Source organism: Notamacropus eugenii, chromosome 4 (assembly GCF_028372415.1).
Source record: "Notamacropus eugenii isolate mMacEug1 chromosome 4, mMacEug1.pri_v2, whole genome shotgun sequence".
In the NCBI taxonomy this organism is placed as follows: Eukaryota; Metazoa; Chordata; class Mammalia; order Diprotodontia; family Macropodidae; genus Notamacropus; species Notamacropus eugenii.
Window position 1 is genome coordinate 224,507,812 of NC_092875.1, and position 27,102 is coordinate 224,534,913.

At 36.6% G+C, this 27,102-nt stretch overlaps 1 long non-coding RNA gene across 1 annotated transcript; it reads right to left on the reverse strand.

Annotated features, from left to right (window-relative positions):
- LOC140501001 (uncharacterized) lies at positions 1–26,690 on the reverse strand. The gene is made up of 3 exons (XR_011966012.1): positions 26,467–26,690; positions 2,688–2,748; positions 1–371 (listed from the first exon to the last, which is right to left on the reverse strand). It is a non-coding gene; the product is annotated as an uncharacterized lncRNA (long non-coding RNA).
- Between the last annotated feature and the right edge of the window lie 412 nt (positions 26,691–27,102).

Below are 27,102 nucleotides of genomic sequence, written 5' to 3' on the forward strand. Positions count from 1 at the left end.
TGTGGTCATAAGGAAAAAACTTTCTTTATTCCATTACAGGAGGGAAACTAGACACATGTGCCAGTGCCTCCTCTACTAGATCTATTTTAATGTAAGCAAATTCAATACATATAGTAGTGGCTATGCAGTAAGCTGTAGCCCTGACTAAAAGGGGTAACAGGAACAAGTTTCAAAGCAGAACTTCATGACAGGAACATAGGTACTGCAGGTACTTGTCTGAGCTCAGAGATCAGTTGCTACTAATGTGAAACAGTTCTGGGATTTTGCTGTGGCTGAGTTCATCCAGAGGGTGAGCACAAAGGATTGTTGTTATGTCCAGCTCATGGACCAGCTTTCTTGTTGGATCGTGGATTTGTAAAACAGGATGTCTCCTAATAGCAAAAGGAGAGGAATAAAAAGAATGGAGTGGTCTTATAATGGGGATACTGACAACTTTATGGCCTAAAAAAATCAGAAGATAACTATAATGTTCCCCATTAATCCTCTTTTCCCTGTACTAAACTTCTCCACTTCCTCAAATTGTTCTTCATTTTGTAGGGATCCAAGACCCTTTGCCACTCTTCTCCCTTGCTCTTATGTTCTCCAGCTAATCACTATTCTTTCTAAATGTAGCATAGAAAACTAAACTTAAATCTCCAGATATGGCCTGAACAGGATATGCAGAAGAAGGATTGGTACCTCTTTACTTTTGGGAGCTGTCACTGCCTTAATTCAGCCCAATGTCACATTAGTTCTTTCAAGCTCATGAGGTCTTATGACAAACCATTCATTTCCAAACTGTTTAGGGGACAATCTTATAAAACACTGATGGACTACCATAGTGATTGACCTCTAAATTGTCTCTTCTCCTTCCTTTCTCTAGTTTATGCTTATTTTAGAGCCAGTATAGGTCTGGGTTTATTTGCTTGCAGAACACAGTTTATATTTTTGGTCTTGTGTTCAATTTTACATTTTCCAAAGTGCACTAAATTTAATACTTCTAAGCTAATAACTCTCCAATGAATATAGTCAATTGTAAACAAGACACCCTATTTCTGAGCTGGTTAAGGGTTGCAACTCATACTCTCAACTTTGTGTCACTCAGGATCCATAAGTGCATTATTCAAAATTCTTCTTGCTGCCTATAAATAAGAAGTCACTTTAGTTAAATAAAAGCTGTATAAAATGATTTAATTTCATTACATCTTCAAATGAAAATATTGAGAGTTCTCTAAGAATATGTAAAAATGCACAGAAATATTTGATCAAATCCTCATGTCATCCCATTATATTGCTACCTTGCTTACTATTCAATATAAACTAAACAATAAGAATCCTGTTTGAAAACTGTGAAGATATGAGACAACATATGAAATGAATCATGTAAAAAAATAGCAGCATGAAACCTTCAAAATCAAATCCTAGTAGAATGAATCATAAGAGTTTGAATTTTTGCTTAAATATAAGAAGTAAGTAGAAAGCAAATTATAGTCATAGAAAAACAGTTTCATGTTGAAAAAGCACTTCTCTTGTTAAATAAAAAGATTAAGCAAAAGAATGAATGAATAAACAAATGAATGAATGAATGGATAAAGTCAAAGAACCTGAAGTTAATTATAACGTAAATTTCATGGAAGCAGTTAAAACTATTACCTTCTTTCCATTTGCTTTTTAATTTTTCCCTCAAATAACAAGCATTCATTTTCCCTACACATCAGCCATGTCCAAAAAAAAGACATCTTTCTGCTTCTTAAGTACATTCACTTCCATCAGGAGGTTCAAATTTACAGGCATACTTCATTTTATTGTGCTTTACAGCTATTGCACTTTTTACAAATTGAAGGTTTGTGGCAGCCCTGTGTTAAGCAAGTCTATCAGCACCATTTTTTCCAATAGCATGTGTTCACATAATGTTTCTTGTCATATTTTAATAATTCTTGCAATATTTCAACACTTTTTCATTATTATTATATCTGTTATGGTGCTCTATGATCAGTGATTTTGATGTTACTATGGAATTATTTGGGGGCACCATGAACTGTGCCCATATAAGATGGAGAACTTAATCAATAAATGTTTTTTGTGTTGTGACTGTTCCACCTATGAGCCATTACCCTTCTCTCTCCCTTTTCTCAGGCCTCCGTGAAACACAATGATATTGAAATTAGGTCAATTAATAACCCTACAATGGTCTCTAAGTGATCAAGTGAAAGGAAGAGTTAATCTGTGCCTGAAACTTTATTGTTGTCTTACTTTAAGAAATTGCTACAACCACTGCAACCTTCAACAAAAAACATCCCAATTAGACAGTAAACATCAATATTAAGAAAAGACCTTGCACCAGAAAAAAGATTACAACTCAATTCAGGTCCAAATGATAATTAGCATTTTTAGCAATAATATATTTTCAATTAAGGTATGCATTTTTTCAAACATAATAGTATTAAACACTTAATAGACTACAGTATAGTATAAATAAAACTTTTATATACACTAGGAAGCAAAAATAATTTGTTGCTTTATTGTGATATTTACTTCATTGTAGCCTGGAACTGAACTCTCCATATGTCTTAGGTTTGCCTGTATAAGAATCAGAGTCATCTGCAATCTACATGTAAGAAAGCATGAGAAATATTGATAATCATGTATTTTTGTATGTTTTATAATGGTTGAGAAGGAAATTACTTACATAATACTCTTGTGCTTACCGATTTATCTTCATTAATCTGAGACTGGAATTTTCTTTTTTAAAAACATCCTTCTCTCTCCCTAGGGGCATAAGAATAATATTAGTTTTGTCTTCTCTAATCCAGAATCTTCCATACCCAGTAAATTTGGTCTCACATCCTAGAAAAGAACTGAGATGCAGGTATTAACTCTGTAAAACACTCACACATATATACACATGTACTGTGTGTCATGTGGCACTGAGAGCTTTGCTTGGGTAGCTATTTAGAGCACTCTATGCTCATAAGCCATCAGTAGGCTCTTAGGGATTAGGCTGAACCAGCTCCTATTGCTCATGAGCAAAATGAACCCATCTGAGCATCCCGCGCCTTTCCTTTCTAATGCTTTCCTGATTCCTAAGACATCTTGTGGCAGGAATAAATTCCCTTAAAAGCCATATCTCAGAAGCAATCCTGGTGTACATTCCCACTCAGTTTCCAATCTCTTCTCTGATTTTAGCATTACAATGAATTGAATCAATTGACATTTAAGGTAAGGTGCTTTTTTTTTCTGCAATGAAAATAAAAGTAATCAGCTCTACAAGCCCAACTAAACTCTGCAACTCTTATAAATATCTAACAATTTAAACTCTTCTCACCTTTTGTGTACTCTGTCAGGTATCTGGTAGGGGAGGAAAGTACCCAACCATCTTTGTGAGAATTAAGAGGTTAGGATCAAAATCTCATGGAGAAAGGAGTAAACTATTTTGCTAGCATCACCTCCTATTCTCTTGTTTCTAGAGTAGTCACTATTCAGTACTCATAGGCATCAACCATACTATCAGCTTCTTTCTCCCAGTCTTTTCTTTGGTCACCATCAGCCAAACCACTGTGGTTGCATTGACAATTCATACTGCTGACTTTGGGAACTCCAAAGGGTAAAACTAGAGAACCAGGGATTGAACAGAGGACCAAAATGAAATGCTGTCCCTCTATTTTTTTTAAGTCTCAGTAGCAAAATACCTTTCAGAACTTCTTTTACTACGGCTACTGTATTCCCCTGGGGCTATGCAGCTCTAACTTTTCCATCTCTTGGGCCCCTCAGTATACAAAAATGCAGGGAAATTATGTACTAACTGCATGGTAGTAGTCTGTTGATACAAATATCACCTCAGTATTTTTCTTGGAAATGGGGAATAATTTATCTATGGTCACTCTTTAAGTCTGGACAAGTGATGAATAGACCATGGCCCTCCTGAGTAACATCTATCTATGATAATCAAATTATGAATAAGAGTGAAAAGGAAAAGGTGATTTTTAAATATTTTCTTCATTTTCTTTCATTATGTTTTTCTTTTGTTTTGTTTTTAGTACTAAAATCAGGCTCAGTTTGGTAGAACAAGCTTACCTTAAAACCTATAGGTTTTAATCTGAGTAACTAAAAGAATATGCAAATGATTTGAATGAATTATCGCAGGAACCATCAGTTCCCCCACATTAAAATATAATATTTAATATAGTTGCTCGAATGGCCAGATGGAATAGGAAGACCTGAGTTTAAATCTGGTCTCAGACACTTACTAGCTGTATCCCCCTATGCAAGTCACTTAACCCTATTTTCCTTAGTTTCCTCATCTGTAAAATGTGCAGGAGAAGGAAATAGCAAACCACTCCAGTATCCACCAAGAAAATTCCCAATGGGATTACAAAGAGTCAGACATAACTAAAAAGACTGAGCTGCAGCAACAAAAATTATGTGTTACATAAAGATTCAGATTTTTTCAACAGAGCTTTTTTAATACTGCAGATATGATGCAGTTTTTCCTTATGGCCAGTTTCCAAGGTCTCATTTTCAATAAAGATATGAAATTTTTAAACCTCTTTCTTTATTCTCATGTTTCAACTTTGTTGTCTGCTTAATGTATATTTTCTCTGTACACACAACTATTGCAACAAAGAAAGAATGAATAAATACCCAGGAGAGAAAAATAGCATCTTCTCAAAATTCATCATTGTCTTTAGTCTTAGGAAAGGAAGAAGTAGGAAATAGTCATGGAAGAATAGGGATTGCATATGCTTTTCAGCCTTCCATCATGTTCTTTTAAGAGAAACAAAATCCACAAATTCTTACAGTGTCCTTGAATGTACAATACAACGTAGGATCACAAAAAGGCACTTTTATGTCTCCATGGATATAGCCTGTATGGTATGACAAAATTCTTTGAGAAAGAGGGAGGAAACTTTGAAGAGCATTTTCTAAAGTTAAAAAGAAGGCACCATATGACTAATACTTTTTGTGGCATACATCTCCAAAGAGACTAGCCGATAAGTGCAGTTAAAAGCCATCTTCCTTTAATGGCAACTTATTTCTCCTGGGTAGGTCTTATTCCTCCCTATTGAACTCCTAAACTGTTCACACTCAGTTCCCTTTGTCTTAATGCTTTTTCCTAACTAGTAAGATGAATCTTGCTCCCCAGGTTCTTTCCTTTACAATATAATTGTCTCTCAGTGTTTTACTACCTCTTTCAAGGACTGTGAGATACACCAGAATACCAGAACCAATGAAACCCCAAAGGGAATTTTTCCTACCAGTAATTTAAGGATTTGAAACTCAGTGTATAGAGAATTCTAGAAGGTTTTTACTGCCTCTTGTCTTGTCTTTTTAATTTCCTTTAAAATTTGTGAACCCAAAAAGATGATTTTAAAAATATTCAAGTCATGTAACAATAAGAAGTGGGACATCACAGTTACAGACAATTCTACTGGGCTAGAGAGATAGGATTTGAACAAGCTCATCTTTCATTTGAAAAGCCAGTTCCTGATGCATTAAGCGAATAACTCAAAATTTGAAAAAAAGGAGTTTCTAAAGGTGGAGCAGTAATGTGTGAGGAGTAGCTTTCTGGTCTTTTCACTTGGTCAGTGGTGCTTGTTTTTCCCAAAGTGATACCTACAAAGAATATAGAACTTAGTTAGACTTCTCTCAAATTAATATTCAATTAAGGAACAGGGGGAACTTTTGCTGCTAATTAATCTCAGAGACTATTTCCTGGGGTGGCTAGGTGGCCTAGTGGATAAATTACCAGGGTCTGTCTTCATGAGTTCAAATTTGACTTCAGACACTTACTAGTCATATCACCCTGGGCAAGTCCTTCACCTGTAAAATGATCTGGAGGGAGAAATGGCAAACTACTCAAGTATCTCTGTCAAGAAAACCCCCAATTGGGTCACAAAGAGTCAAACATGAGTGAAAACAACTGTATTAAATTTTAAAACCAATCAAGACCAAACTACATTCATGGTTTAGGTAGTGAAACTTTGCTTGAAGTTGCTTACCATCAACCAAAATTAAGAGCAATAAAGAAAACTAACAATTACTTATCATTTTAAAATTTTCAACCTGCTTTATGTACATCTATATTTCATTTAAGCCTCATAACAATTCTCTGAAGTAAAACATACATTATCCCCATTTTCCAGATGAATAAACTGAGACTCAGAAAAGTCAAGTGACTTGAACCCAAATCTTACTGATCTCATGTTCAGCACTGTCTCACTAGACTGCACTGCTTTTTCAAATACAATTTAAATTTTGATCTTCAGAAATTATGTATTTTGCCACATATAACACAATGAGTTCAGATCACAGTTCATGAGATAAATGAAAAAGTGATGATTCTAAATTCTAAGGCATGTACTGGTGATTATAGGAGCCTGTTGACAATGTAGAGTGGAAGTCCCATAGTCCCTGCTGCCTATGTGTTTACCTTGGCTGCTGCCACAATGGTCAAATTCTGACTTTGAAAAATTATCTCTACTCAATTTCTGTTTAAATTCTTCATGACTGAATCAGGTTTGGGATAAAATTAAACTAACACTCAAAGTTGTCAGCCACGAATAGGAATTAGCACCTGGAACAGAGACTGTGGACTTATAGAGTGTGAGAATAAAAACCAAAAGGCTAGGAATGAAAAATATGAGAATTCAGTCCGGAGAGCACGGGATAAATATCAGAAAACAGGGAGTTAACTTAAATACTTGGCAAGATCCAAAGTCCAGGTCAAATTTAAGGCAACAAAGAAGAGAGACTCTGCATGTGTGTGTGTGTGTGTGTGTGTGTGTGTGTGTGTGTGTGTTTGGTAGGGAATGAAAGAATTCAAAGATGTCAATGTGAGCAAAGTGATATTTAGCATCATAGCAGTATCTGCCATATGTTTATCTGTGTGACCTTCCAAAAAGTCACCAGGCCTTTTTCCTCACTGGTAAAAGGAAATGATCTACCCTAGGTTGCTGGTTGTATAACATGAGATCAGGATCAGGTAACAAGTCCTAGAAGCTAAGACTCATTGGAAGTCTGACTATCAGATTTCTCCGTATAGGTTTCTCCATGGGGATCTAGAACAATCTAAAATAAATATTTGTTCTTGGATCTATTCTCTGATCACTGATCTCATATACAGTGGACAGACCCCATTTTATCTTCTATTACAAGTTTTTAATTATATGGAAACTTCTGTGTTGGGGACAATATGAGGAAATAACCCCACTTCAGGAATCTTCTAATATTGAGCATGTAGATAATTACCTGATAGCTAAAGATTTAAGAGCAGTGAAATGATAAATACAATGAACTCAGAAAAAGATGGGAAGATGCATATGAACTAGTTCAGAATTTAGTAAACACAGCCAAAAATAATATACAAAATGACTATAACAATGTAAATAAAACTAAAAAATGAATGAAACTAAATGTCATATCATTGTAATAACCAATCTTGATCCTATTGAAGAGGTGAGGAAATGTAACTTTTTCCTTGAAGAAATAAGGAAGTATGTATATAGACTTTTGCATACATGATCAGGTATTCAATATATTGATATACTTTAAAATTTTTTAAGTTACTTTGTTACAAGGGATAACTCTCCCTCCACAACATAACTCACCTCTCTTCCATTCTTCCCACTCACACAATCATTACCCTAGTTCAAATTCTTATCTCTTGTTTGGAATATGGCAATAGCCTCCAGTTATTCTCTCTATTCCTAACCTTTCCTTTTTTTCTAATTCATTCTCTATTCAGTTGCCAAATTAATTTTTTTTCTAAAATAAATTTGACCATATCATTTTCCTACTCAACAATCTTACTATATTTAGAATAAAATACAAAATCCTTAGCCTAACATTTGAAGCTATCCATAGTCTATTTCTTACCTATCTTTCACATCTTATTTCAAATGATTCCCTTTTATATACTCTCCATTTCAGTCAAGGTAGACTATTTAACTGATTTCTGGATTTAGCATTATCTTCTACATCTATTCCATTGCAAAAATAGTCTCACATGCCTGTAATGTACTTCTTCCTTACCTCAGCCTCTTTGAAGTGCTATCTTTCTTCAAGGTTCAAGTTCCTACATGTGACATTTTCTGATTCTCACCAGTTATTATGCTTTCTTGCTCTTGAAATTACTTTCTATTTACTTCCTATGTTCTTAGTATTTATTTGTGTAAATGATGTGTTCCTCTACTAAAACAAAATCTCCATGAGGACAGGACCTATTTTATTTAAGTCTTTGAATTCCCAGGGTCTATTAGCACTCTGCTTTACATATAATAAGCACCAGACAAGGTTGTTATTTTCTTTTCTTTTCTTTTTTTTTTTTTTTTGTGAATACCAACTACTTGTAACAGCAAGCACCCTGACATACACCTGCTGCATGGGCTCTTAGATCTGCTTTTTTAAAGAAAGAAACCTTAAAAGGAGTAAACAATCTTACTTTAATTGAGCACAGATATCATTAGCTCAGGGGAAAAAGTCAGCACCCTCAACTTCAGAGAAAATACAAACAGAAATTACAAGCAGAAAGACCAACAGACAGGGCTTCCAGTTGTCTGATCATAAACAACACATACATCTTTACCAGAGAGAGAAGTACTAACATTGGGGTTTTCAAAGCCTGAGGAGCTCCTTAATGGCTACCCAGTCCCCTCTGGCCTAATCACACAAACACATTTCCTGTGATTTGAGCCCCAAAGCAAAATCTCATCTCAGACGCACACACAATATATATATATATATATAAATATATAAAAGCCTCCTCTAATCAAGCTTTCCCATCTGAGTCCCATTAACAGGCAAGGAATGTTTTTAACTCCCATTACACTACTATAGTTCATGAGAGGTAAACTCTTTGAGGACAAGAATAATGTTTTTCATCTTTTTATTTCCTCCTTCCCATCCCCTTTTCCAAACCTATTACCGACAGGCAGCTACATGGTAAAGTAAATAGCACCCTGGGCCTGGAGTCAGGAAAATTTGGTTTCAAATCTAGCCTTAGACACTTATTAGCTGTCTGACCTTAGGCAAGTCACTTAACTTCTTTCTGCCTTAGTTTCCTCACATGTAAAACTGGAATAAAAATAGCACCTCTCTCAGAATTGTTCTGCAGATTATATATCAGTAAAGGAATTAGCACAGTCTGACACTTAATTTAATAAATGTTTATTTTTTTCTTTCCTCCCTCTATTCTTACCTTCTTCCCTCCCTCCCTTCCTTCCTTCCTTCCTTCCTTTCATCTTTCTTTCCTTCCTCTCACTCTCCTCTCAGTACTTAGCTGACAGAGTAGCAGACATTGTTTGAGAAAACATCTTAATTGGGAACACTTAAATTTGTTTTTTGTTTTTTTTTAAGAAAACAGGCAAACTAAAGAACCTCTCAAATTCCTTTTCAATCCCAGAATGTTATGAAAACAAACAACATATGCCAATCAATTTACAAGTATTTATTCTGCTATGGCCAAAATCAGTAAAGTTTTCAAATTATTAGTCAGACTTAGTCATTACAATTACTATTTCTAAGATTTTTGAGTTAAAACATATTAATCAACTGTTGCTTGCTAAATAAATATATTATTGATGCCAAGGTGTCCCACAAAACAATTTTCCTTTCTAGCTTATTCAGGATTAGGTGGTGTGGAAAAATTTGACTGGATTTTTCCATTTTCAACCTGTGGTTAACTTCATATAGTCACAGCTTACATTTTCAATTATTACTGTTCTCATACTCTTACCATACCTTAACATAAACAGAAGGGAAAACAACATATTGTTGCAATATAAAGATATTGTGAAAGATGAATATCAAACTTGAAAGGTTAATTGCAACCAAAAGTGAGACTGGTATTAAGATACAAGGTGAGTGTTTGATATTAACAATTTGTAGCAATCAGGTTCTCTAGTCTTGCCCAAGGAAGTAGAATCTAGATTATAGCACTTTTAAAAAGTCTTTAAAAATAAAGATGAGGAACTTTGCCTTGATAAAATATAGCACTGGGTCACCATAGAAAAAATTTATATTTTTCAAATAAAAAAAGAGGAAAACAAATTGATAGTAATGTATGAAGTTCAAATAAGAATATCAGAATATTAAAAATGGTATCCAAAGGAGAAAATTAAAAATGATAGTCAAAAACAATTTTCTCTCTTTATTTTTCTTAAAGTCGATTTCCATATCCTACACAATCATACAGAATGTAAAACAAGAGCATCTTTTTTTTTTTATATCAGGTTAAAATGAATAGTTGGTTATATATAAAGACAGCAACATTGACATTTGTCACTGTCACATGAAATATGCTATTTTAAAATTTTTATTCCAGGTAGTGATGACAGATTTTATTTTCTTCAATCACGTTCTCTTATCTGTCTTCGATGCAACCAATGAGAAATATTGGTCATAAACAGACCAAAGATGACTAAGCTGGGGAGGAGGTAATTCCTGAACCTTATCCTACTCTTTATTTTTCAATGCATAGAAAATTTGCATTCCCAACTGTTCTTACCCTTAACATACCAATTTGTTTAAAAGTTATTTATTTATAGACTAATATACTGATTGTGCTAAAAGGGAACTTGGAGATTATCTCTTCCATCTATTTCACCTTAAAGCAAAATGACTTCCCTAAGATCACCCATATAGAATGTGGCAGACATTAGTTTAAAATCTAGTTCTTCTGACTGCAAGTCCATGGTTCTTTATCAGCACTACTTTTCCACGTGTGTTTATGGGACCCTTCTTAAAAACTGTCAGGCCCCACTCTATAAATGTTCACTGTGGAGAAGTGGTAAAGCATGCTGTGCCTATAATATCCTTTTCTCAGACTAGTTTAGTAATGAAAAGGTCAGAAAAAAGCATATTTTATAATGGGAGAGATTTATGTTAATAATAAGATATATTGCTGCTATTATAAATGAACATTATAATACCTGCAAAGGTAGGAAAATAACTTTACTAACAACTGCTAACATATGTTTAAAGAAAAACAGTTTTCAGACTACAATTTTGGACAGAAATTGAACTGTCATAAATATGAAGACAAATTATATTTCAAGGATATAAAATGATGCTTTATTTATCTGTGAACAATATAATGTTTTAAAGAGGCAAAAAAATTTAAAACATTTGGAGAAATAGAAGCATAAAGAACCACTGTTTCAAGGAGCCAAAGAATAGAAGAACCATTTAAGGAATACACAGCTACAAAGCATTATGGAACCTCAGCTCATTTTCACAAAAGTGTGAAACTAAAAAAAAAAATGCAATCATAAACATTCAGTGACTGAGCTATGATTTTTAAAGGATTATCAATTTGATGGGGTGGACTTTAGGGGAATTGTGTCATTTTAAGTAAAAAATGAGTTGTGTTTCATATGTATATTCAATGTCATATTATTTGCCTTTTCAAGGGGTAGCTGAGGGACAGGAGAGAGGGAAAGAATTCAAATTTTTAAAAATATATATTTTATTTTTCAGTTCTTATCATTTACTTCCACAAGAATTTGAATTCAAAATTTTCTCCCCATCTCTCACCAACCTCTACCCCAGGACAACATGCACCCCATCCCCCTCTTCCTCCAGTCTGTCCTCCCTTCTATTACCCACCCTTCTTTCATTCCCTTTCCCTTCTACTATCCTGTAGGTAAAATAGATTTCTATATTGCATTGCCTGTATAGCTTAATTTCCAGTTGCATGTTAAAACAATTTTTAACATTCATTCTTAAATATTTGAGTTTCATATTCTTTACCTCCCTCTCTTCCCACCTACCCTCACTGAGAAAACAAGCAATTCACTACAGGTCATACATGTGTAATGATGCAAAGCACTTCCATAATAGTTATGTTGCAAAAGACTAACCACATTTCCTTCTGCCCTATCCTGCCCTTCATTTATTCCATTCTCTCCTTTGACCTGTCCTACCACAATAGTGTTTGCTTCTGATTATCCCTTTCCCCAATTTCTTGTCCCTTCTATTATCTTCCCTTTCCTATCCCCTTCCATCTTCCCTTCCTGCAGGGTAAAATAGATTTCCATATCCAATTGAGTGTGTGTTATTCCCTCCTTAAGCCAAATCCCATGAGAGTAAGGCTAAATTATTTCCATTCATTTCCCCCTTCTTTCCCTCCATTGTAAAAGCTCTTTCTTCCCCCTGGTATGTGAGATGATTTACTACATTCTACATCTCCCTTTGTCTTATTCCTAGCATATTCCATTCAACAGTAAATTTTGTGGGTCTTTTTAGGTATTATCCCTTCATATTCAGCTCACCTTGTGTCTTCTATGTATGTGTATACACACATGCATACATATACACATATCTATACATACACATACATACATGTACATATACATACCTACACACATATAATATACACATACATATATACTCATACCCACCTACACACACACACGTATATATATATTCCCTCTAACTACTCTAATACTGAAAAAGGTCTCATGAGTTACAAATAACATCTTTCCATGAATGTAAGCAGTTCAATGTTAACAAGCTCTTTAAGGTTTCTCCTTCCTGTTTACCTTTTCATGTTTCTTTTGATTCTAGTATCTGAAAGTCAAATTTTCTATTCATCTCTGATCTTTTCAACAAGAATGCTTAGAAATCCTCTATTTCATTGAAATTCCATTTTTCCCTGGAAGTATTTTACTCAGTTTAGCTGGATAGGTGATTCTTAGTTTTAATCCTATCTCCTTTGACCTCTGGAATATCATATTCCAAGACTTTCTACCCCTTGGTGTAGAAGCTGTTAAATCCTGTGTTATCCTGATTGTATTTCTACAATACTTGAATTGTTTCTTTCTGGCTGCTTATAATATTTTCTCCTTGTCCTGAGAAGTGTGGAATTTGGCTACAATATTCCTAGTAGTTTTCATTTTGAGATCTCTTTCAGGAGGTGATCAGTGAATTCTTTCCATTTCTATTTTACCCTTTGGTTCTAGAATATCAGGGCAGTTTTCCTTGATAATTTCTTGAAAGATGATGTCCTGGCTCTCTTTTGATCATGGTTTTCAGGTAGACCAATAATTTTTGAATTATCTCTCCTGGATACATTTTCCAGGTAAGTGATTTTTCCAATGAGATATTTCATCTTGTCTTCCATTTTTTCATTCTTTTTGTTTTGTTTTACAATTTCTTAGTTTCTCATAAAATCTTTAGCTTTCAAGGGGCAGAGTCAAGATGGCAGAGTAGAAAGACGCACATACACATAGCTCCGAACCCACAACCCATAGAACGGCTACAGGGAAGAAACTCACGGCGAATTCTGCACCCAGAGGCCACGGAATATTGGAGCGAGGGAGATTTCTGTTCTGGAGAGACCTACAAACCTCTCGCGGGGGGTCCTTCACGCTGTGGACTGGGCGCCGGGACTGGGCACCGGGACTGGGAGCTGAGTGCAGCCCTGCTGCGGCTGTGGCACCGAGAGGAAAAGATCCGAGCGGGCTTCCGGGGCGGGATCTCCAGTGGCCACGCGGGTGCCTCCACCTACAGAGGGACCTGCAAACCTCTTGCAAAAGTTCCGTTGCGCTGCAGATGCGGAGCCCAGCCCAGACCTGCTGCGGCCACGGCCGCGGCACCGAGAAATACAGATCCGAGCAGGCTTCAGGGACGGGATCTCCAGCGGCCGCACAAGTCCCTCCACCCACAGGGGACAGGGGTCGGTGAGAGAGTCTCTTTGGCGGGTCGAGAGGGGAGTGGGGTGCCCCCATAATTCAGGCCCTCCCGGGAGGTAGAAGCTGAGAGGCAGCTGCAGACAGGGGCTTCCTACGCGGGCGGGTGCCTGGATCCATTGTGGAAGGTCTGTGCATAAACCCCCTGAGGGAACTGAGCCTGAGAGGTGGCCCTGCCCTGACCTGAGCACTTGAACTTAATCTCACACTGAATAGCAGCCCTGCCCCTGCCAAAAGCCCTGAGGCTGGAAGCAGCATTTGAATCTCCGACCCCAAATGCTGGCTGGGAGGATCAGGAGGTGAGGTGGGTGTGAGGAGAATATTTAGAGGTCAAGTCACTGGCTGGGAAAATGCCCAGAAAAGGGAAAAGAAATAAGACTATAGAAGGCTACTTTCTTGGAGAACAGGCATTTCCTCCCTTCCTTTCTGATGAGGAAGAACAATGCTTACCATCAGGCAAAGACACAGAAATCAAGGCTTCTGTGTCCCAGCCCACCCAATGGGCTCAGGCCATGGAAGAGCTCAAAAAGAATTTTGAAAATCAAGTTAGAGAGGTAGAGGAAAAGCTGGGAAGAGAAATGAGAGACATGAAGTCAAAACATGAACAGCAGATCAGCTCCCTGGTAAAGGAGACCCAAAAAAATGTTGAAGAAGTTAACACCTTGAAAACTAGCCTAACTCAATTGGCAAAAGAGGTTCAAAAAGCCAATGAGGAGAAGAATGCTTTCAAAAGCAGAATTAGCCAAATGGAAAAGGAGATTCAAAAGCTCACTGAAGAAAATAGTTCTTTCAAAATTAGAATGGCACAGATGGAGGCTAATGACTTTATATAAAACCAAGAAATCACAAAACAAAGACAGAAGAATGGAAAAATGGAAGATAATGTGAAATATCTCATTGGAAAAACAACAGACCCGGAAAATAGATCCAGGAGAGACAATTTAAAAATTATGGGACTACCTGAAAGCCATGATCAAAAGAAGAGCCTAGACATCATCTTTCATGAAATTATCAAGGAAAACTGCCCTGAGATTCTAGAACCAGAGGGCAAAATAAATATTCAAGGAATCCACAGAACACCACCTGAAAGAGATCCAAAAAGAGAAACTTCTAGGAACATTGTGGCCAAATTCCAGAGTTCCCAGGTCAAGGAGAAAATATTGCAAGCAGCTAGAAAGAAACAATTCAAGTATTGTGGAAATACAATCAGGATAACACAAGATCTAGCAGCCTCTACATTAAGGAATCGAAGGGCATGGAATAGGATATTCCAGAAGTCAAAGGAACTAGGACTAAAACCAAGAATCACCTACCCAGAAAAACTGAGTATAATACTTCAGGGGAAAAATTGGTCTTTCAATGAAATAGAGGATTTTCAAGTATTCTTCATGAAAAGACCAGAGCTGAAAAGAAAATTTGACTTTCAAACACAAGAATGAAGAGAACCATGAAAAGGTGAACAGCAAAGAAAAGTCATAAGGGACTTACTAAAGTTGAACTGTTTACATTCCTACATGGAAAGACAATATTTGTAACTCTTGAAACATTTCAGTATCTGGGTACTGGGTGGGATTACACACACACACATGCACACACGCACACATACATAGAGACAGAGTGCACAGAGTGAATTGAAGAGGATGGGATCATATCTTAAAAAAAAAATGAAATCAAGCAGTGAGAGAGAAATATATTGGGAGGAGAAAGGGAGAAACTGAATGGGGCAAATTATCTCTCATAAAAGAGGCAAGCAAAAGACTCATTAGTGGAGGGATAATGAGGGGAGGTGAGAGAAAAACATGAAGTCTACTCTCATCACATTCCACTAAAGGAAAGAATAAAATGCACACTCATTTTGGTAGGAAAACCTATCTCACAATACAGGAAAGTGGGGGATAAGGGGACAAGCAGGGTGGGGGGGATGATAGAAGGGAGGGCATGGGGAGGAGAGTGCAATTAGAGGTCGACACTCATGGGGAGGGATAGCATCAAAAGAGAATAGAAGTAATGGGGGACAGGATAGGATGGAGGGAAATATAGTTAGTCCTATACAACACAACTATTATGGAAGTCATTTGCAAAACTACACAGATTTGGCCTATATTGAATTGCTTGCCTTCCAAAGGGAAGGGGTGGAGAGGGAGGGAGGTAAAGAAGGTGGAACTCAAAGTGTTAGGATCAACTGTCGAGTAATGTTCTTGCCACTAGGAAATAAGAAATACAGGTAAAGGGGTATAGAAAGCTATCTGGCCCTATAGGACAAAAGAGAAGACAGAGACAAGGGCAGAGAGGGATGATAGAAGAGAGAGCAGATTGGTCATAGGGGCAATTAGAATGCTTGGTGTTTGGGGGGGGAGGGGATAAAAGGGGAGAAAATTTGTAACCCAAAATTTTGTGAAAATGAATGTTAAAGTTAAATAAATAAATTTAATTAGAAAAAAAAAATCTTTAGCTTTCATCTGCTCCATTTTAATTTTTAAAGAAGTATTTTCTTCGGTGACCTTTAGAACCTTCTTTTCCATTTAGCTAATTCTGCTTTTTAAAGCATTCTTCTCCTCACTGGTTTTTTGGACCTCTTTTGTCATTTGGGTTAATCTATTTCAAAAGGTGTTATTTTCTTCAGCATTTTTGGGGGATGTCTTTTAGCAAACTATTGATTTGCTTTTCATGATTTTCTTGCATCTCTCTCATTTCTCTTCCCAATTTTTCCTCCACCTCTCTTACTTCATTTTCAAAATCCTTCTTAAATTATTCCATGGCCTGAAATCATTGCATATTTTTTTGGAGGTTTTGGATGTAGAACCTTAACTTTTATGTCTTTCTCTGATTATATGCTTTGTTCTTCCTCATCTGAAAGGATGGAAGAAAATATCTTTTCACAAAGAAAGTAACCTTCTATAATCTTATTTTTTCCCTTTTTTGGGGTATTTTTCCAGCCAGTTACCTGACTTTTGAGTCCTTTGTCAAGTGTAGGGTATACTCTAGGGACCTGTAAGCTCTCAGTTCCTCCAAGGTGGCACAATCAAGGGAGAAGAGCATACTCCTCTCCCAGCCTGTGCTCTGGTGTGGGAGCAACAAGCACTCTTTTCTGCCCTGGAACTGTGAGTAGAATTCCCTCTCCAGTGTCTCCACTAGCTCCACCATGCTTGTGTTCCTCCTCACCCCAGAACTGCCATTCAGGAATGAGACCCAGATGAGCTGCTTGGTTCCCCCAGGGTCTTCAAGTCCAGGGCTCCAAAATTGGATGCTACTGCCTCAGTGGCTGCTGCCACCCTGGGGCCAGGATTAGGGCCAGACCGTGATCCCTTCTCACCAGGTGAAAGAGCTTTCTCACTGACCTTTAAAGCTGTCTTTGGCATCTATGAGTTGAAAAATCTGGGAACCGCAGCTGCTACCTGTGACTTCACACCCTGAAGACTTCTCCAGTCCTGTCTGTGCCATGTAGCAAGGCCAAGGCTGGACTATGCTCCACTCTGAACCTGGTGCAATAGACCTTTCCTGTCAGTCTTCCAGGTTGTCTTGGGGCTGGAAATCTCTTTCACAGTGTCATTTTGTGGCTTCTTCTGCTCTAGAATTTGTTTAGAGTAATTTTTACAGGTATTTTATGGGCTATGGGGGGAGAGCTAGTCTGTCTTTCTACTCTTCCATCTTGGACTCTGCCCTCAAATTTAATAAAAACATGAATGTCAAAAAATTTTTAAATGTAGCTAGGAAATATTTTGCACATACACACATGCATGCACATGTGTTTCTGTGTATGTGCATGTATTTCAAATGTAAGTCCAAAAGAATCAAAAGAGTCATTGAAATATTTCAGAACTGAATATAGGAAATTGATATAGGAAAACTTGGTATAGGAACATAAAGAGAATAAATGGAGAGGGAGAGAGAGCAGGGCTAAGAAAGATCTCTATGGCATAAATGTCATTGGATGACAGAAGGTTCCAGATGAATAATTACTGATTGGTAGGAGAGAGAATAACTTCCCTGGATAAAAACTTGAGTAATTGCTGCTTTTTCTTCAATGCCCTCTAGAGAAGGCTAGAGGTGAAGTTTTGTAAAATGTCACATTGCTCTCTGTTGCCACCACTGATTTTAGAAGGGAAAGCAAAGGTCATTTTGCAGCTACTTTGATATCTTGGAAAAGGAAGGAAAAAAAGAAGGAAAGAAGGAAGGAAGGAAGGAAGGAAGGAAGGAAGGAAGGAAGGAAGGAAGGAAGGAAGGAAGGAAGGAAGGAAGGAAGGAAAGGAGAGAGAGAGAGGAAGGAAAGAAGGGAGGAGGAAAGGAAGGGAGGAAGAGAGGGAGAGGAAGAAGGGAGGGAGGAAAGATTTGATAAAGCTCTTACTATGTATAAAATTCAAGGGATAAAACAGAAAAGTAAGGCAGTTCTTGTCCTCAAAAAGCTTACCTTCTAATGGTGGGACAATAAATGTGCAAGATTTCAGGTGCAAATCAGGTGGAAAGGTGCCATCCCTAGGGCTCTTATGCTTATGTGCTTGTTGTTGACAGCTTGTTAACCACATATTTATGTATGTATGTGTGTATACATATAATATATATATACATATATACATATTCCTATGTATATATAGACATGTCTATATATACACATGTATATCTACAAAGAGATTGAGCATTTATAGATGGTATATGGAGATTTTTATATATGTATATATATATGATACAGATATAGAATATATTAATGTTTGAAGAAAATGGAGTAGAAGTAGATACATACATAGATATAAACATAGATGTTGTGGAGATCCATTCCAGATACATGCACATGGCCAGGAATTGTGAGACCCCTACAATTGCAGAGACTGCATATGTAGTTCATTTACCACCTACTTTGACAAAACTACCCATATTGCACACTATTAGAACTGAAAGTAATCTTAAAGGTCATTTCCATCCATGTCATTGAAAAGGGAAGTAACTTAGCAGCTCTTTTTGTGGGGACCAGGAACTGGAAATTGAGGAAAGGCCCATCAATTGGGAAATGGTTGAACAAGTTGTGGTATATAAATGTAATGGAATACTATTGTTCTATAAGAAATGTTGAACAGATGGACTTCAGAAAAACCTGGAAAGACTTCTATGAATTGATACTAAGCAAAGTGTGCAGAACCAGGAGAACATTAACTAGAGTAACAGCCACAGTGTGTGAGAACTGTTTTTGACAGACTTAGCCCTTCATACTAATGCAAGGACCATGGCAATGCAAGGACTGTTTTCAAAGAACTCATGATGAAAAATGCCATTCACATCCAGAAAAAAACTATGGAGTTGGAACACATAATGAAGCAGATTATTTTCTCCTTTGCTATATTTTGTTTTTCTCATGGTTTCTTCCATTCATTTTAATTCTTCTATGCAATATGACAATGAGAAAATGTGTTTGATAGGAATGCATGTGTAGAATATATATAAGATTGCATGTCATTTTGGGGAGGGAGTAGGGAGGGAGAAGGAGAAAATTTGGAACTTATGGAAGTGATTGTTGAAAACCGAAAACAAATAAATTAATAAATTTAGGGAAAAAAAGTAAAAAGAAAAGGGAAGTAACTTGTCCAATATCACAGTGATAGGAAGTGGTAGAGTCTGATTTAGAATCCAGATCATCTGATCCCAAATCCAGTGCTTTTTTGCTGTACTTTTTTTCATGTGTGTTTGTAGCACCCTTCTCAGTGTCTACTTCTACTTCTTTTAGGGACAATAGGCTTTTGACAATGGGATAGAGAAAAGTTTGTCACAAGAAATAAGGCAGCTGCAGCAAGGGGTTACCCTGAACAGTGTCAGAATTACTTGGTAGCAGCACACTTTCTTATGGGAGTTGGCTGTTGAGTATACTTGCCCTGTTTCATAAAGATGAGCCAACCTCAGTGAGAAAGTCAGAGATACCTAACACTTACTGGACAGGTGAGACCAAGAAATTATTGACCATCAAAGCTTTTGTCTTCACCTAGATCCATATTCGCATGGCAGAAGTGGAGCTGAAAACACAAGCTCATTGGATCCTGCTGCTATGCTGTGAGTTCAGGGCCCAGAATTCCTGCTCCCTGCTGTATTTATGAGTCAATCTTAACTGGGAAATTCTTTACATTGCCTATACTCTTCTATCTCTTTTTAGGATGAGCTAGGGGAGAGAGGTCAAGAGCAAGGAGGAGGCAAAGGGATTAAACTGGGATTGAAATAACTTCTTTTCTCTAGAAATTGCCATGGTCTAGAAAAATGGCAGGCATATCAGTCACAAAATGTTTTATTAAGCAATTTTATTACTATGTACTGTTTATTTGCTTATTGATTCTATGAAAGGGAAAAAGTACCATATATAGTAAATGTTTGTCTATCACTGTTACCCACAATGTTTTTTACTTCCTTAATCAGAAACAATGACATTGTTCTTTATTACCATAACCTGCTTTTATTTCGTTTTTTCACTTCCTTAGGCCTATTCTTCCTCCTCATCACAACCTTCAATGCCTTCATTCCTCAATATTTCCTCAGGCCATTTACCTTTATTGTGACTTGACTTCACTCCTTTCCAGTATCAATTCTATAAATAACTAATTTGACTCCACACTGTTGCCACCTCTTAAATCCCTCACCCTATTCTCCTATCACTGTTCATCCCTTGACAATCACCAGCTCCATACTACTTCCATCATCCAACTCTGCTGTCTCATAAAGTTGCCAATGATCTTTTACTTGCCAAATCTGATGATCTTTTCTCAATCTTCATTCTTTTTTACTGCATTGGCCACTGTAGACCATCTCTCTTCCTGTATATTTTCTCTTCTACGGGTTAACAGAATCTGGTACAATATAGAGATTGCTGTACTTGGAGTCAGGAAGACCTTAGCTTAAATCCTGCCTCAGACCCTTAGCAGCTGTGTTAAATGAAGTCACTTAACCTCTCTCAACTTTTGTTTCCTCATCAGTAAAGAGGGACTTATAATTGCACTACCTCTTAAGGTTGTTTCTCACAAATTCATCTCTTTTTCAAACCTTACTGTTTCTGTTGGAGGAACCAAAATTCTTCTAATCTCTCAGATGTCATCTTCTACTTCTCACACTGGCTCACATATCCAATCAGTTGCCAAATGTTGCCATTTCCTACTCAACCACATTTCTGGACTGTAAGACTCTCTCTGCTCATATATTGAACAATGTAACTCATAGCGTCATTATCTCTTGCCTAGATTGTTTTTTTTTTTTGCATTTTGGCATTTTTATTTTGATAATTTAAAAAAAGAAAAAAATAATAAAATAAAATTAGGTGAATCTTGGGTGCTATTTTTACAGGGCCCTTTCCCCTTTCCCTTTTTTCCTTTCATAAGAGCCTGTCTAAATTGGAGGTAAGTGAACTCTTCTATTAGAACAAAAATTATGTAAAACCTGGAAGTCATCATGTTAGTTTAATGACAAATGTAAAAGAATTTAGTTCTGAGTATTATGTACCCTTTGACTATAGGACATATCACTCCAATGAACAATGTATACCCAATCTCTATTTTGTTCACGTGATAAGGAAGAGCAAGGAAATGAAGGAAAAATTTTAAAAAACACTTCTTAGAAAAATAAATGGAAAGACAAGTGTCTTACTGCTCTAATTACAAAGTAAGTGATAACATTTGTTACAGCCATTGTAGTCTTTCCTACTCTCATTTCTCTTGCAAAAAAGAATTTCAATATGTATTCAGAAAGTTACCTCTCTGTTTCTGCTTCATTCAACAACAATCACATATTAAGCTTAGAAAATTAATTATACAATTTATAAAAATCATTTTGGAGTGGAAGGGGTCAGTAGTAACTATGAGGAAGAGGTCTGACTTTCTGTAGTTAGTGGCATTTGAAGAAAACTTTGAAGGAAGCTCAGAATTCTACATAGCAGAGATAACAAGGGAGATCATTTCAGGCATTGGGGATAGAGTGACTTTCCGCAGAGGTGGAAGCTGGGATATCATATTTATAGGAAATAGCAATTATACCAATTTGAACTGGAATATAGACTGTGAAGGAGAACAATAAAAGGCTAGAACAATTTGCAAGAATAATAGTGTGAAGGGCTTTAAAAGTCAAAGAGAAGACTTTGCTTTTTATCCTATAAATAGGAAAAAACAGTTTAGTTTCTTCAACAATGGAGTGATATAGTCTGACCTGTGCTTACAGGATATCAATTTGGTAGCTGTGTAGAAGATGGATTGGAAGAAGAGGAAGGCTACAGGTAGGGACCACTTCAGAAATTATTGCCTTAGTCCAGGTAAGAGGTTATAGGGAGTCTGAACTAGGTGGTGAATATGGATGTTGCAAGTACAGAGAAGGAAGAGGATGTGGGATGTATGGTTGAGATATAATCAACAAGGGCACCTAATTATATGTGACTGGTGAGAGAAGGAAGAATTGAGGACACTTACAATGTCGAGAATGAAAGGATAGTGATTCTTTCCAGAGAAATAAAAAAAAAATTGAAACAAAACAGAGAGGCTCAGAAGATGGAGGAAGAAAATTAATCTTTTCAGGTTAATTTGATTAATTTAAGATGTTTATGGGACATCTGGCTGGAAATACTCAGGTAGTTGTAAGTGTAGAAATGGAGTTCTAGAAAGAGAGTGGACTTAGACAAATAGATCTAAGAACTGTCTACATAGAGAGAACAGCTGAACCCATAGAAGCTTCTGCTCTACCAGGAATGTTTACTGGACAAAGGACCATTTTAGAAGATCTTTAAGGAAAGGGAACTTTATGAAATGGTTTCAAAGGTAGTACACATCTGATAGCATGCTATCTAAGTAATCACTCCTGAGAGAGTTTTCAGAGGTAGTCATTCATGAATATTACAATGAGACTGAAGTCAGATATCCAAAGGTTGCCTGCTACTCACTTTTCCATTTGCCAGAATATCTTACTATATAATAGGGAGGCATGTTAATTTTCCTCAATTGAGTGTCAATTATCTAACATTTCTGGGTACTTCAGTGAGTCAATAAAGTTATCAAAGCCTTTTTATTTGCAGTTCATAATGACACAAGGATATAATTTGGGAGCTGTCAGATTTCAAAGTATATATAAAACACAGTATAAGGAAAAGCATAAGTAAATAATTCCAGGAGTGGAAAGATAGTTTGGATGACAATTTGGAGAGAAGAAGGAATGAATTGAATTAGGAGCTCAATTGGCAAGTTGGTTGGACTGGAGCCGAAAAAATATGTTGGTTGGCAGTTGGTTTCTTCAGTAAAAGTGGTAAATTCAGTGTGGTCATGTTGCCAGTGTCATTTAAAGCCAGTCATATTCTCTTGCATGAGAATTTGAATGTTTGCCAATCATTCACAGCATGAGAAAAAAAATAATTGAATATAATATTGGTTGAATTATTTTGAATGAATAATAAAAAGTTTTAAAGTCACTTTGAGCTACTCTTCTAATAAAATTATAATGCTCATTAAAGAAGATGTATTTCCATAGAGTTGGTATTTACACCAATGCTATCAGAAAATCAGTTATCTAATCATTTCAGATGAATAAAAATTAATAAAAATTTCAGAATAATAAAAATAATTAAACACTTACAAAGAAATGATCATAACCTTTTTTTATTATAGTTTGATATTTCCCCTATATAATTATATTCAAAAACTAGTGGTGCTTTTTATATGTGATCAAAAGATAAGATCCTGCCCAATGCTACCCCTCATTCTACAGGTAAGGAAAATGATATTTAGAATGGTAAAATATCCTCCCCAAGGTCATATGACATATAAGTCTCAGGTCTTGGTCTCAAATTCAGGTTTTCTGACTGCATGACAATCACTTCCCTCTCTGGTTACATAAAACTTACTCCTCTCTCCATGGAAAAAGTAGGTGACAATTAGTCTCTGATGAGTCACCATAGTAACTGCGTCTTAGTTTGAGAGTTGTGCATTTGCATTTCTCTGTTCAATTCTCTTACTATGTTATGTCTAATTATCTTTTTTGATTTGGATTTGGCATTCAGAAAACACAACATCTATTTGGTATTCTATTTCTTTTCAATGTAATAACCAACTCTATTTGATATTCATGAAATTTTTTTAAATGAGATTCATTTTTATGGTCTAGCAGAATCTAAGTTTGGTGGCCTTCAAGTTGTAATTGTCAGTTAAACATATATTTTTTTTTCTCTAATTAGTGTTTGTATTAAGGAAATATCCCTGGTACTTTTATTTATCTTAAGGGAACCTGATCTATTACTGTATTGTCTTTTGGTAAATGCATTGCTAGAAATTATTGGTTTTAGAGAATACAGCAGGTATAACATTAATGGAAAATGGATGGTTAAAATATAAGGTGACAGCAATGAAGCAGGTCAGGATTCCCAGAAAGATGGAGTTCCAAAGAGTAGTTTTGAGGCCTGTGCTCACATAAGAAAGGAAGAAACATGAAAGAGATGGAGAAGAAAGAAAAAAAATAAGACATGAAAGCCACTCTTTTTTATCTGAAAAGTACCAATCCCATTTTTTTTTTTAATAAACTGACCGAGTAAATGAAGCAGGCCATTAAACAAATGAGTTGTTTCACTAACTTGACTTATTTCATGAGTTAACTGAACAATTGGATCAAGATAGTTGTTACAGCAACTCCAAATCAATAAAACAAGCTACTAGAAAGCAGAAGGGATTAAGGATGTTTACATTATGGAGAAGGTTCTAAAGTAAGTCTGTAGAAGGCAGGATTTGTAGAATGGCTAGTTAATGTAGAATTATTGAACCATAAGTCTCTGTAAGTTTTTCTTAAAACTGCTGAACACAAATAATGTACAGCAAATAGTCTTGCTATGGGCTCTACAGGTTCCTGAAATATATATCAGACAAAGATGCATGCAATGTGCCATCTAATTGTTCAACAATAGTTCATAAGACATTAAGGGATGATATAACTCTCAAGTGTCTAGTAGAAGAAAAAGATTCTTCAGCAAGGGCCACAAGGAAATACTAAAAGCTGAATTGTAGTGGTTACTTGAAAAAAATGAAAATGTTGTGACATCAAACATGGTTCAATGTAAATCATGATTATCTACCTAATTTTATTTTCTTCAACCAAAATTGCAAAGGCCCTGAGAGAATAACAATATCAGAGATGAAAAGGAACTGAAGGTTCAAGTAGTTTGGACTGCTTATTTTACAGTAGAGACTGAGTCCCTGAGAAGCTATATAACTTTTCCAAGGTCATATTGTTAGGAAATAGCAAAGCCTGAATTTGAACCAAGGTATTTTGATTCTTAGACTAATCTATTGCTTTTCGTTATACCTTACAAGTTTGTCAGAAAAGATGCAGAAGCTCAGAAAAATCTCTTCTATTTGTTCATTGATCCTGTGAAGTTTTTAGTTACAAACAAATATAGTGCCAAAATCAGTTCCAATGATACCGTCCTTTAGAGTGCTGCAAGACATGCACTTGCTATTAAATTGGTATATACACTAATGAGTATTTGCTTTTAGGTTAGTGCGTTCAAATTCTAGTTCCCATTCAAAGTTACATTCCCTCTCTTGATCCTATCCTTCTGCCCCCCAAAACACAAATTTTTCAGCAACCAAGAATTCTCTCCGAATTCTTTCTCAAAAATTTACAGTTAATGTATCTATAAGTCATTGTGATGTTGCAAAAGAATAAACAAAACTTAAAACTTAGTGGAAACTGGATCATTTACATACCTTGAAGTATTTTACTTTATGAACAAAAACCTGTTCTGAAAATAGCCCAATTTCTCCTTTCTTTGTTTTCCCAACATGTTTAATTTACACTAGTTCAAGGTTCAGAACTCTACTTTACTCTCATTAAAATACCAATGTGAGAAGTACAGCAACATAAAAATAACCTGTTCTTTACTTTCTATCATATCCAGATAATGAGCAGCTGATACTGTATAAAATAAAAAGTAATATAATAAATTATATTGTAACATAACAATAAAGTAAAACAGTATTTCTGGACCTGGCTTCTTCTTTAATTCAGCTGTAGAACAACCAGTAAGAATATTTCCAGAGCAATAGAGAATATTTCTAAATATTCTGGTTGTCAACTGCTCTGAAAATTATAATTTTAGAATATTGCCTGGGAGAGGAAGTGATCTGTTCAGGATCACAGAGTCAGAATTTCAACGACTAGGGGTGGTCCTTGAACCAATATCTTCTTGATTCTAAGGGCAGGGCATTATGTCACATATAACAAAATATAAATACAAGGATTCTGTTACATATGAGGCCAAGCTTTCTGTCACTCACCTTTGAGCATTTTCCTAGTAGTGGGTTCACTGACTGAAAGCATAAGTTACATTTGGATCGAATCTTATCTCCACTAAATATGTATCTGTGAAATTGTCTCCCTAGAAAAGTACAGCACTGAACTATATTCATTTTTAAATCATCGATGCTAATTTGATGGGGAGAATGTGAGAGGCAAAAACAAGAAATCTCATTATTTTCATGTGAATGAAGTGCTCTGGAGCATTTGTTTCCACGCAGGTGTTAATCTAGCTCGGAATTCTGCGATCGTCTCAGTTCTCTGACGTTAGGCAAGTTATTTGCCCTCTCTGGGCCCCAGTTTCCTCATCTATGACATGGCACGGGCACAAGAACAGCCCCTAAGATCCTTCCCAGTTATTGGAATAACATAAAAAGCAGCAGACCAGGAGGGGCTGAAGTAGCCAGGCGCTTTTGACCGGAAGCCTGGGTTCTGCCCTGGTGAAAGTCCAGACCAAACTAATCAACCTTAGGACTCCCGTTGTAACCCTCTGGTTGTGCCCCAGGCTAATCCCTACCTCAGGCTTCTACAGTCTGGTGGGACTTGCTCCGCCCACTTTTCGGATAGTCCCGCCTCATTTCCGCCGAAGTTCTTTACAGGCTCACTCCACCATTCAATCTTAGCAGCGAGGAGGAAGTCCCTCCTCCCTTCTCTCCTCCCTTCCTGTCATTTTCTCCGAAGCTGGAAGAGTGCTTTCTGGCGGGAGTCCTGGGGCTTGAGTTACCCGGTACTACTGTCCGAGGGGACAGTAGTAGGATCCAGGATGCACGGGGAGGCCTTTTGTAGAATCCCTACCGGATCCCTGGGCAGGTCGGCCCCCTTACCCCTCACTTCACCGCACCTCACGGATTCTCACAGTACCCCCTTTGCTCTGTGCTTCCGGTGAAACAGGAAGCCTCTTTGTCCAGCCAAGGATCTGTGCTCTGGGCCTTATGAAACCCTGAGTGTCTGTGCTTGATTGCTTCTCTTTCTTATTCATCTAGTAATCTTTTCCACTGAGCTTTTTTTGGGTTTCTACTTTAACCGTATAACTTCTGATATATTGTGGTTGGAGATGTAGTCCTACAAGTCAGCGAGGCACCTTTTAATTCCATTCTCCTTCCTGTTCTCTCCTTTTCCCTCTCGTCATAGACGGAGAGCTGGAAGTTAATTT